Below are 13045 nucleotides of genomic sequence, written 5' to 3' on the forward strand. Positions count from 1 at the left end.
GAGAGAGTTTCCTGTGTGTGCTGCAGTGGATGTTTAACTTAGGGAATGGAGCACACATGGCCACATGGTGGAAGGACTATTGTTTCTCCATCCTCCCCCCCCTTTCTCAAGGGCAACTGACCTCCTTGCCAAAAGAGGCGAGCCCTTGCCAGCACGTATGACTACAGACTGTTACATTAATCTGTCTAGCTGCAGTACCAGCTGCTTGCATGTTTTTAGTTATCTTATTAGATGGTATAACAGTGACCTATGAAATTAATTGAAGGTGAACATTGTTAACTTTCCTTTTATTACCCTATGTTTCCCAAAATCTTTTTGATTAGATTATAACTTTCTACAAAAGTTCCTAGGAAGTCTGTTTGGTTTTTGATTCATGTAATTTTTTTTAAGGTTTTTAAAGTATAATGTCATACTGCACAGTATAGAAAATAATTTAATTTTTGTCTCATTGATAGATTTTAATCTGTTTATATAGTTGAAAAGCCATAGTAAACTTACCTTATTAGACAATTAAGTTAGATTGAACTCAGACCAATTATTTGGTATTCTCTGAGAAACTCAAAATACTCCTTTATCTTGGCATTGCAGAAATGGCATAGTATAGAATGCAAATTATTGTATCTTGCTTTAAAATAAATTTTAAATCATATTTACCTCTTCTCTAGATTCATATATATGGTAGTTGATCACCAAGTTTACTCTATTTTTTAATTTAATTTAACTTGGCATCATTGATGAGTATATTTTCCCAAGCTGTGCTGTTAGGAAAAAATGTATTATCCTCCGATTTTTTGACAAAGGGATAATTTTGAAGTAATAATCTTTAAATGTGATGTTGACTTTAAGAGACACACAAAATAATAAAAACTAATGATAATCAATTATAAGTCTTAGCCAGTGTTCTATTATAATAATTTAGCTAGGGACCCTGATGCTGAATCTAAGAAAATAAAAAAGTTTCTGAATGCAAGAAAATCACAAAATACTTCTTTGTGTCTTTAGATAATAAATCCTACAATTGATATAGTAGGGTGACTGGAGACTTAATTCTTAAGACATGATGTTTGTGAGTCCTGTTTTTTTTTTTTTAATGTATTCATACTTTCTGACAGGTGTTTTACTCTGAAGAAATACTAATTTCATATTCCAAAAGAACTTTAATTGAAGAATAAAAGGAATGTTTCTATATATATATTTTATATATATAATATATATTTTTTAAGGAAAGACAGTAAAAGGCACTTGGCTTCAAATAGTGGTGGTCTAATTTCTTATATTGAAGAGAGCTTCCAAAATCGCTTCCCTTTCTCAACATGTTACGTTCTCTATATCACTGAATCAGAGACTACCTTGGTAAAATGTTTTTTATTATTATTCTATTAAACTATTTTTGATTAGCATGCAATACTGTTGCTCCCCCATTCGCAGAGGAACGACACTGGACCCTGCGCTGTTCTTTTGTCTGCTCGGCCCTTCCCGGGTTTGCTGCTGGTCCCCCACTTGTGGAGGAACGACGCCGTCTTGGGTTAGCTGCCGGCCCCTCCACCTCCATGGAGGGGCGGCACCCCCCTGCCGCTTTCCCTGCTTCCGCAGAGGAGCGGCACACCGCCGGCCGGCTCTCTCGGGGGCTGCTCAGATGTTCCTCAGGTGTTCCCTCAGATGTTCCTGGTGCATGTTGTCTCTCTCCTCCTTTATAGTCCTCTTCCACCAATCCCAACTCTGCTACCCACACGCCGAGCACGCTGCTCTCCTCCTCCAATCAGGAGCAGGATCAGCTCCTGCAGCTTATCAGTCAAACTGATGAGGCAGCTGCATAGTTGTTTGCTCCTCCCCAGCGCCATATTGTGGGAGAGCAGATGCATAGAATTAGTCCTAGTTCCAGTAATTTAGTCTAGTCTCAGTTGCTCCCCACACAATACTTTTATGGTACAATATTTCACTACATATACAAATCATACCTGAAACCAGGAAAATAGCTTTTCTACGTCCTTAGCTTATCTGTGTTCTGGTAGCTACTAGTTTCTCTCTCCCGGTTCTTTGTGCAGTGTATAACACATTACTGTGAGCTGCAGTGGAACAGGAGCACTGTGCTGTGAACACTGGCACCAGTGCCTTCTGTCTGTGTGTGGTGCCTGTTACCCAGTCTCCTTCCATTCTCTCTCGCCACACCCTTCCCAACCTCATTGTGGTTTTGATTTACATGTCCCTGAAGGCTAGTGATATTGAACATTTCTTCATGCTTTTGTTTTCTTTTGTGTTTCTTCTCCAGAGAAATATCTATTCAGATTCTTTGCCTGTTTGTTAACTGGATTGTTCTGTTTTTGTGGTGTTTGGGGTTCTGTACATGTTCTGAGTCATAGTCCTTTGTTAGATGCACAGCTTGTAACTGTTTTCTGTCAGCTGTGATTTGTTCCTTTTGCTGTACAGAAGCTTCTTAGTTTGGGATGATCACATTTGTCTGTTTCTCCTTTCCTCTCTGTGCTCTTGGGGTCTTTTTAAAAAAAATTAATGTTTGCCAATATTTTCCCCAGGGGTTTCATAATTTCAGGTCTTACATTTATGTCTCTTCCATTATGAGTTGATTTTAGATTATGGTGAGAGGCATGGGATGAAATTTTGGATTCTGGGTATGGATATTTTTATTTTAAAGATTTATTTATTTTTACTTGAAATGCAGAGTTATAGAGAGGCAGAGGCAGAGGGAGAGAGAGGTCTTTCATCTGCTGGTTCACTCCCCAGATGGCCACAATGGCCAGAGCTGCACCGATCCAAAGCCAGGAGCCAGGAGCTTCTTCCAGGTCTCCCACATGGGTGTAGGGGCCCAAGAACTTGGGCCATCTTCTACTGCTTTTTCAGGCCACAGGAGAGAGCTGGATCAGAAGTACAGCAGCCAGGACTGGAACCAGTGCCCATATGGGATGCCAGCATTGCAGGTGGTGGCACTGCTAAGCCACAGTGCTGGCCCCGTGGGTATGGATATTTAGGTTTAGGTTTCCCAGCACCATTTATGTAAGAGACTGTCCTTTCTCTGGTATGAGTTTTAGCAGATTTATCAAAGAGCAATTGGCTGTGGTATGTAGATTAATTTTTGAGATCTCTATTTTGTTCCAATAGTCTGTATGTCTGTTTTTATGCTGATACCATACTCTTTTGATTACAGTAACTCTATAATATTTCTTGAAATCTGATGTTGTGATGCCTCCAACTTTGTTGTTCAAGATATCTTTATCTATGTGAGTTGTTTTAAAGTCCTTCTATATGAATTTTAGGATTGGTTTTTTCTAGTTCTGTGAATAATGTCTTTATTATTTTGGTTGTAATTACATTGAAGCTGTGAATTGCTTCAGGTATCATGGACTTCTACTAGTATTAATTTTTCTAATCTGCGTACAGAGAAGAACTTTGTGTTTTCTTTTGTCTTCTTCACATTCTTTCATCAGTGCTTTGCAATTTTTATTGTAAATGTCTTTCACGTCCTTGGTTAAATTTTATTCTGGGTGATGGGAGGGCAGATCTTGGCCTCACAGTTAAACTGTTAAGACACTCGTGTCCCATTTGGAGTGCCTGGGTTCAATACCCGATTTCACTACTTACTCCAGCTTCCTGCTAATCCAGACCCTCAGAGGCAATGATAATGACTCAAGTAATTTGCCTTCCATTTCTGGGACCTGGGTTGAGTCCTTGGATTTTAGGCCTGACCTAACCCTTTCTGTTGTGGCATTTAGAGATTGAACCAGTAAATGGAAGCTGCCTGTCTCTGTCTGTGTGTCTCTCTCTAATAAATTTTTAAAAATTAAAGCTTATTTCAAGATATTTCATTTTTCTATAAATATTGTGAACAGGATTGCTCTTAATTTCTTTCTTAGTGAGCCCATTATTGATGATAAAAATACTGCTTATTTTTAGGTCTCAATTTTGTTTCCGGCAGTTTTACTGAATTAATTTATCAGTTCTGATAGTCTCTTGGTGGAGTCTACATTACTCTGTATAAAGAGTTACATCATCTGCAAATAGGGATACTTCAACTTCTTCCTTTCTTTCTTTCTTTCTTTTTTTTTTTTTTTTTTGGACAGGCAGTTAGACAGTGAGAGAGACAGAGAGAAAGGTCTTCCTTCCGTTGTTTCACCCCCAAAATGGCCACCATGGCTGGCGCGCTGTGCCAATCCAAAGCCAGGAGCCAGGTGCTTCCTCCTGGTCTCCCATGTGGATGCAGGGCCCAAGTACTTGGGCCATCCTCCACTGCATTTTCCGGGCCACAGCAAAGAGCTGGACTGGAAGAGGAGCAACCGGGACAGAATCCAGTGCCCTGACCGGGTCTAGAACCCGGGGTGCCGGCGCCGCAGGTGGAAGATCTTAGGAAAAAAGATCAGAGCCAAAACAAATAAAAATAAATTTTTCTTTTCTTTTCTTTTCTTTTTTTTTTTTTTGATTTGAAAGGCTGGTGTTGTGGCATAGCTGGTAAAATGACTACCTGCAATTGACTACCTGCAATGTCAGCATCCTGTATAGGCACCAGTTCAAGTTCTGGCTGCCCCGCTTCCAATCTAGCTCACTGCTAATGCACCTGGGAGAGCATTGGAAGAAGTCTAAAGTGCTTGGACCCCAGAATCCATGTGGAAGACCCAGAAGAAGATCCTGGATCCTGACTTCGGTCTGGCCCAACCCTAGTCCTTTATGTTCGGTTAGGGAGTGAACCAACAGATGAAAAATATCTCTTTCTGTCTCTTCCTCCTCTGTGTATAACCCTGCTGTTCAAATAAATAAAGCAAATTAAAAAAAAACAATTAAAAAGTGATTGATTTATTTGAAAGGCAGAGTGACAGAAGGAGGGAAGGGGGGGAGGGAGAGAGAGAGAGCTTTCACCTGCTGGTTTCACAAATGGCCACAAACATCCAGGTCTGGGTCAGGCCGAAGCTAGGAGCCAAGAACTCCATCCTGGTTTTACACATGGGTGGCAGAGGCTCAAGTACTTGAGTCAACATCTGCTTCTTCCAAGGTGCATTACGTGGAGCTAGATTAAATGTGGAATAACTGGGGCTAGTGCTGTAGCATAGTAGGCTAAGCCTCTGCCTGTGGCACTGGCATCTCATATGGTGGCTGGTTTGTATCCAGGCTGCTCCTCTTCCAATCCAGCTTTCTGCTATGGCCTGAGAAAGCAGTAGAAGATGGCCTAAGTGCTTGGGCCCATGTATGTGTGTGGGAGACCCAGAAGAAACTCCTGGCTCCTGGCTTCAGAACAGCCTAGCACTGGCCATTGTGGCCATTTGGGGAGTGAACCAGCAGATGAAAGAACTTACTCTCCATCTCCCCCCTCTCTGTAACTCTACCTCTCAAATAAATAAATAAATCTTTAACAAAAAAGTGGAATACCTGAGACTGGAACTTGCAGTCCAGTATGTGATACAGGCTTCCCAAGCTGTAGCTTAGCCAACTGGATCACAATACCAACCCCAGATCTTTATCAATTCTTCCATTGTACTAACATTTGGTTTGGTTTATTCTTGTTTTTCTAGGTCCTTGATATACATTGTTAGGTTGTATGTTTTATAACTTCTTTTTTTTCTTTTTTTCTTGCTCTTCCTTTTTTTTTTCTTTTTTTTTTTTTTGATTGAAAGGCCGAATGACAGAAAAAGAGGGACAGAGAGAAAAAGAGATGTTCCATCTGCTGGTTCATTCCCCAAATGAATGCAACTGCCTGGGCTTGGCCAGGCTGAAGCCAGGAGTCTGGGACTCCATGTGAGTCTCCCACATGAGTTGCAGGGACCCAAATACTTGGGCCATCTCCTGCTGCTTTCATAGGCACATTAGCAGGGAGCCGGATCATAAGCAGAACAGGCAGGATTCAAACAGGTGCTCAGATATGGAACATCCATGTCATGAGTGGCAGCTTAACCCTGTGTGACACAACACCAGGCACTGATCATTTTTTTAATGTAGGGACTTACTATTTTATATTCATCCTTAGGAATCCCCAGAATTTGCATATTTCTCTTAACATTGGCCTGCACAATTCAGAGGCTATCTCCATTTTATATCCTTTTTTTTGGAGGGGAGGGGGGTCTGGTTTATTCCAAAAGATGTCTTGAATTTCAGATAATGTTTTTTTCTTAGCTTGGTCTAGTCTGTTGTTGAGACTTTCGGCTGTACTCTTTATTAAACACTGAATTCTCCATTTTCAAGATTTCTGTTTGACTCTTTTTCAAGATCTCTGTATCTTTGCTGAATTTCTCATTAAAGCCATGAATTGTTTTCTGGCTGTTGTTCATCTCAGAGTGTGTTTTCTCTTGTATCTCTTTGAGCATCCTAGTAATCATTACTTTGAATATCAGGTATTTTTAAGTCTCTTTTCCTTGGAATTTGTTACTCAAGCATTACTTTGTTCCTTTGGAGGTGTTATACTGCCTTGTCTTTTCATACTTCAGTGTTCCTACATGGATATTTGTCATCTGGCAGAATAGCTGTTTCTTTCACAAGATTGATTTGTTTATTTGAGGCAAAGTTACAGAGAAAGGGGAAGAGACAGAAAGAAAGATCTTCCATCCAGTGGTCACTCCCCTAAATGGCCACAGTGACTAGAGATGGGCTGATCCAGAGCCAGGAACCAGGAGCTTCTTCCAGGTCTCCCCATGCAGGAGCAGGGGCCCAAGTACTTGGGCCATCTTCTGCTGCTTTTCCAGGCCATACCAGAGAGCTGGATCAGAAGAGGAGCAGCTAGGACACAAACCAGCACCCATCTGGGATGCCGGCACTGCAGGTGGAGGCTTAGCCTACTAAGCCACAGCACTGGACCCTTCTTTCACTTTTAATCAGTTGATTTTGTGTAAAAGACTTTTTCCTAAAAATGTGTATTTGGGTATCTGGTAAGAATTTTGGCTTTATTTTAATTTGGATGCTGTGAAGTCTCCCAATGTCTTTCATAGCAAAGGATGACAGTGGCATTTGGGACATGGGGTTCTCTCCTCAGTCCTCGAGGAATGCATGGTTCTTGGTAGCAGCTCATATGGCAGAGTCCGGGGCCACAAGGGTGCCATCCCTCAGTCCACTGTGCCTGAGATGCAGGAATGCTGCCCTGAGGTCTGACGTGGTTGCTCAGGTGCTCACGTTGGCAGGGATGTGTTTGCTGTCACAGAGGCACTAAGTCCAGCAAGGATTCAGGAGTTCCTGGAGTGCCAGCCCCATGCTTCCATACAATGCCTGAATACCCATCTGCCTTTTTTTTTACCCCAGTTACTCTCTCTGTGTTGTACTGCCTGGAGTTGAGGGTTGAGGGAGGATTGGAATGAGCAGTCTTGTGGCCACCTATGCTACAATGCTAGATCAAACCTAAGTCCTTCAGCCTGCAAAAAAAAAAAAAAAAAAAAAAAAGGTCTGCAGACTCAGGTATGGTCAAGTGCAAATTTGTCATGACCTGCCAACTGCTGACATGGACTTGCTACCTGAGACCACTGCAACCAACCACATGTGATGTCAGCCTGGATATAAGTCTAATTCACTGGGGCTGTGGTCTCCACCTGTGACAAGGGCTGGTCCTCTGTCTACAAGCACTGACCGTGGGACTATTAATACCTGCCAAGCGATGGTTTTACCAGATCTGTGATGCAGTTCTGTGCTTACTTTATTGCCCTACTCCCTCATGGCTGGACCTTGTTCCCCGCTTGCCTGTGGTCGGGGAACAGGGATGGGGGAGATCTCTTGGCTGTCCATTTTGAGAGTAAGTTGGCATTATCTTGTAGTTGTGTGCCAAGCCCTTAGGAGGTTGAAGGTGATGCAGGGAGAAAGAGTTGTCTGTTCCTACATGGGTGTAGTTCTTCACCTGGTGTTAGGGCAGGTTTGTCTCTGTCTGCACATGCAGGTCCGGTTATAGGAGCCTTGCTGTCTGTCTGGTGCCACTGTAGTGGGACTGCTACTGATCTCAATTTCCTGCCCTACTCCTTTGTGGTTGGTCTTCTTTGCTGTCTGCTTGAAGGTAAGCAGCTTTAAGGCTAGGTCCTAACTCACTTTACTGCCCTGCTGCCCAGGGACTGGAGTTTGCCCTGCTGTGTGCTGGAGTTTGAGGCAGGAGTACATGGCTGAGGAGGATCCAAAGTCTTAGTCTGTGAGTCCTGTCCAGGAGGCAGAGACCATGGCGTCCTCTCTGAGTCTGGATTTCACAGTCGCAAGCCTGGTCTTGAGTTTCAAGTCTAAGGTCTGGACTTCCCTCTTCCCCAGGTAGTAATTGTTTCTCTTTAGACTGGGCTGCTCAGAGCTTGGGGAAGGGTGATGTAGTAAAAATTTCCTTCTTACCCTTAAAAAAACAAGAAAAATGATTGATTGATTTGAAAGGATTAGCATCAGGGACAGAGAGAGAGATCTTTGATCCACTGGTTCACACCTTTGATGGCCTCAATGGCTAGATCTGGGCTAGATCAAAGCTAGGAGTCAGAAACTCCCTCAGTATCTCACAGAGGTGTCAGGGGCCCAAGCATTTGGACCATCATCTGGTGATGTTCCAATTGCATTAGCAGGGACTGGATTGGGAAGCAGAGTCACTTGAGACAGGAACCTAAGCTCCCAAATCAGCTGTGATTTAACTCACTGTGCCACAGTGCCCCTTGTTGCCTTCTTCACTACCTTGTTTTTTTTTATTTTTTATACATTTTTTTTATTTGACAGGTAGAGTTACAGACAGTGAGAGAGAGAGAGACAGAGAGAAAAATCTTCCTTCCATTGGTTCACTCCCCAAGGCTGCTATGGCTGGCGCTGTGCCGATCTGAAGCCAGGAGCCAGGTGCTTCTTCCTGGTCTCCCATGCAGGTGCAGGGGCCCAAGCACCTGGGCCATCCTCCACTGCCCTCCCGGGCCACAGCAGAGAGCTGAACTGGAAGAGGAGCAACCGGGACTAGAACCAGCATCCATATGGGATGCCAGCACCACAGGCACTGTGGTCACCTTGCTTTGGCTTTTGTGAAGGTGACTTAGTTTGTGAACAGCTATTCAAATTAATATCTGTGTTGAGAGAAGTTCACCTGAATATCTTACTCAGCAGCCATTTGGTCCTTCCCAGGGAGAAGTTTTGAAAGTTAGTTAGTTTAGCTTTTTGAATCTAGAAGTTAAATTATTTCTTGAACAAGAAAAAAGCCACACATCAATTTATACTCTCTTGAACTGCTGAGTGTATTTTAAAAATGATTTGAAGTCTTGATAGTAAAGATTTTTATGTATCTTTATAAGTAATCAGCAACTTGAAAGGATGCAGGAAATACCTTCCCATCATTCACATTTTTTGGTTTAGTACCTTTTGCATTCATAGGTAAGATTGTCATACATCTCATTTAAATAATAGACAGCAGTTCAAAGTATTAAAGGAGAGAGTGATAGTGGGACACAATCCTTCTTTGGACAACAAGATTTAAAATTCAGAAATTTGAGTTCTAGTCACACTCATACAATAAAATTTTATTTTATTTAATGATATGAGCTGATTGGAATCAATTAATCTGGCAGTTATACTACAGATAAGGGGGATCAACCTGAATCCTCTCCCCTCCATGCCACCATCTTAAATTTCTAAGGCCTAGATATTTTAATTATTTTTTCCACAGATTCATACCTTAGTAGCTAGCAGAGGAGGAAGGAAGGACTAGAATTAAGCTTCCTTTTCTGATAGCATTGTTTTCCTGACTTCATTTCGTTGCCTGATTTTTGTTGTGAATTTATAATTATATGATACAAACTTTGTATGTTCTTAAGAATAAATACATGATTTAGGGAAGCAAAATGGAAAAAGCACAAAGAAATAAGACAAAGTTGACATCTTAGCTCTGCCACTTACTAAACGTATAACTTGAGGCAAGGTAACTAACCTCTCTGATTGCTAATTACCTCATCTGTAAAATTATATTTTCAATAGCACCTATGTCATACAGTTGTAGTTACCTATAAATTATGTGGAACCCCTGGCCCCATTACATAACATATAGTTACTAGGTAACAAGTTTTCTTTCTTCACATGTTCTTTCCCTCTCTTTTCTAAAGTTTCCTTTAACTTTCAATCAACTGTTTCACCTGACAAATTTGGCCCTTATCTCAGAAAGTTTTTTTAAAAAATCACTTATAGTTCTAAATTGGTAATAAATGAGTATTTTAAGAATCTGATTTATCTACAATTACTTGTAGCTTATATAGTGTGAATCTTTATGTGACCTGTTCTTATATTTAGTCTAACAATCTCATTATATTTAGTCTAACAATCTCATTATATTTAGTCTAACAATCTCATTGTCAGGTGTTCTTATTTCTAGTTTCCGTATTTGTTCCAGAAGCACCACAACCTTTATAGTTATGATTTCAGGGAGCACAATATGTGCAACCTTGTTTTTTTTTTTTTTTCAGAAACCAAAGACAAAACATGACCTTTTGTTGTAATCTCCACAGTGGAGACACTTTTGAGAGGAGAAAGAAACATTTTTGATCGATGAGCATGTCTTCTTGACAAATGATAGTAGAACTGGTCAGTATCTCTTTTTATATATTGTATGAGTATAATTTCTTTGAACTAATTGATTACTTAAGGCTCTGAAATTACTACCTTCCATTAAAAAGGTTAGCTGATTTTTGTGTCTGTAGCCTTACGTTAACTTATTTTTGCATTTATAGTCTTGAATTAAGTAACCAAGCTGGTTTGACCCTACTGTTACAGTGTGAGCTCCTTTCCTTTGGAAACCACTTCAAGCCATTTTGATTATCTTCCACCAGGCTGTATGTGTTGTGTGTGTGTGTGTGGGAGGGTTGTTTAAGCTTGCTTATTTACATAGTCAGCCATAAGCCCCATCATCCAAGGCATGTCAGTGTTTATCTTTGAGTAGACAGGCATTCGTTTGAAACATAGGGAAAGCTGCTCTGAATCAGTCCCTTCCCCTACACAGACTTCTTTTTGTTGTTGTTGTTGGCACTGTATTCCAGGTTGAAATGCCTCCGCGTCAGTGCCATGGGTCACTGTTGGTAATATATATTAGTGTGTTGTGCTTTGTAGGTATGGTGGTAAAAATACGTAACATAACCTACATATTTGGTCAATAATACTGAAGTTATTTGAGGAAATATTGCATAAACATTCAAAAGTGGAAACCTTTTTAAAAATTTACAATAACTTCTTATTTATTTACTTACTAACTTGCTTAGTAGTAATATATTGAACTCTAATTTTCATTATCTGATATTTGACTTCACAGCAGGCTGTTATACTCAACAATATGGTTTAAGGGAGAAATTTTCAAAGAAATTTTATTAGAAATGGAGATTTAAGATTTGTCTATTTTGTAGACACATTGCCTTGATTGTTGGGACACAGTGGCAGCAGTTAATTTTTTTAAGATTTATTTTATTTATTTGAAAGACAGAGTTACAGAGAGAGGTAGAGCCAGAGTGGGGGGATCTTCCATCCTTTGGTTCACTTCCCCAGATAACTGCAATGGCCAGAGCTGAACTGATCCGAAGCCAGGAGCCAGGAGCTTCTTCCAGGTCTCCCACATGGGTGCAGTGGCCCAAGGACTTGGGCCATCTTCCACTGCTTTCCCAGACCATAACAGAGAGCTGCATTGGAAATGGAGCAGCTGGGACAGAAACTGGCGCCCATATGGGATGCTGGCACTACAGGCTAGGGTTTTAACCTGCTGTGCCACAATGCCGACTGCTGTAGCAGTTAGTTTTCTCATTTTATTGTTAATCCAGGGCTTTCAAGTACTTTTCAGAGCTCTCTCTCTCCCTACTCAAGAGAATACATCTTCAGTCATTCTGCATAACTTTCTTGTACTTCCTTTGTAGACAAGCCTATGTGTTAAAACTAATAGACTCAGGGGCCGGCGCTGTGGTCCAGTGGGTTAATGCCCTGGCCTGAAGTGCCGGCATCCCATATGGGTGCTGGTTTGAGACCCAGCTGCTCACATCCTGTCCAGCTCTCTGCTATGGCCTGGGAAAGCAGTAGAAGATGGCCCAAGTCCTTGAGCCCCTGCACCCACACACACCCACATGGGAGACCAGGAAGAAGCTCCTGGCTCCTGGCTACAGATTGGCACAGCTCCGGCCTTTGCGGCCATCTGAGGAGTGAACCATTGGATGGAAGAATCTCTCTCTCTCTCTCTCTCTCTCTCTCTCTCTCTCTGCCTCTTCTCTTTCTGTGTAACTCTTTCAAATAAATAAATCTTTTAAAAAAGAAAAACTAATAGACCCAAAGGAATCCAAGCACAAGCTCCTCCTCTTGGAGAACTTGTGCTTTAGTTAGAGAGAGAAACTTGGAAATAACTAACACAGCTGATAACTGGGGTTACAGTGGAAGCTTTTATCAAGGATCTGGAAAAGACCAAATGGGGTAATTGAAATTAAATGGTACTTAGGAGGAAGATCTGATGCTCAGCACTCTAGAGGGGCAGGAGTTTGCAGGGAGATGAGTGATATGAATACAATCTTCATTTTCTGCTCCTTAGGAATGTATCCTTTTGGCTTCTTCTGCAGTTTGAGAGTGGGTTAGATTTGGTTTTACTTTAGTCAATGACAGAATTGTGCCTTACTGATAAAGATAGCTAATGTGACCCACAATATGGGTAGTCACATAGCTGAGTATCTATTTCATGTGGTGACAGTGTTACTTTGCATGAACTGCTATTTTGATTAAAGTTTTAAATTTAGTTATATTTGAATCTTATCAAAATATTTAACTGAGAGTTGAAAATGAGATCACACACTATTTGAAATATTTGATAATGGGTATTATGTGCCTAGAAATATAAGGAACATCAGTAAGATAGCTATGATATTAAAAATAGCTTGTTACTGAGAAAAATGTTGAAAGTTAAAATATGCCCCGGTATCATCTGTGTATAGGGATACAATTTACATTCTAGGGTTATATGTACAGTATTCAGAGATAGAGAAGTGGTTTAGTCTGGTTGACATATTCTCAAACAGCTCCAAAAACTTTATTCTAGTCAACCTGTTCAGATTAGGAAACTAATTCAGGTGCATGCCCTTTAGAAGCAAAACAGGATAGTTGCACACTCTTAACTCTAACT

General features: G+C 41.0%; 2 protein-coding genes across 3 annotated transcripts in view; one reads left to right on the top strand and one right to left on the bottom strand.

Moving 5' to 3' along the window:
- LOC100355262 (L-lactate dehydrogenase A chain) overlaps positions 1 to 13045 on the bottom strand; it is a 591718-nt gene that overhangs the window by 503724 nt on the left and 74949 nt on the right. The gene's annotated exons all lie outside the window — the stretch shown is intronic.
- Positions 1 to 13045, top strand: part of LOC108176055 (WAS/WASL-interacting protein family member 3-like) — a 91059-nt gene that overhangs the window by 4147 nt on the left and 73867 nt on the right. Inside the window, exon 4 of the mRNA XM_070067657.1 lies at positions 10371 to 10488. The gene's annotated coding sequence lies outside the window, so the exon portion shown is untranslated. The remainder of the gene's footprint in view (positions 1 to 10370; positions 10489 to 13045) is intronic.

Source organism: Oryctolagus cuniculus (assembly GCF_964237555.1).
Source record: "Oryctolagus cuniculus chromosome 17 unlocalized genomic scaffold, mOryCun1.1 SUPER_17_unloc_1, whole genome shotgun sequence".
NCBI lineage: Eukaryota > Metazoa > Chordata > Mammalia > Lagomorpha > Leporidae > Oryctolagus > Oryctolagus cuniculus.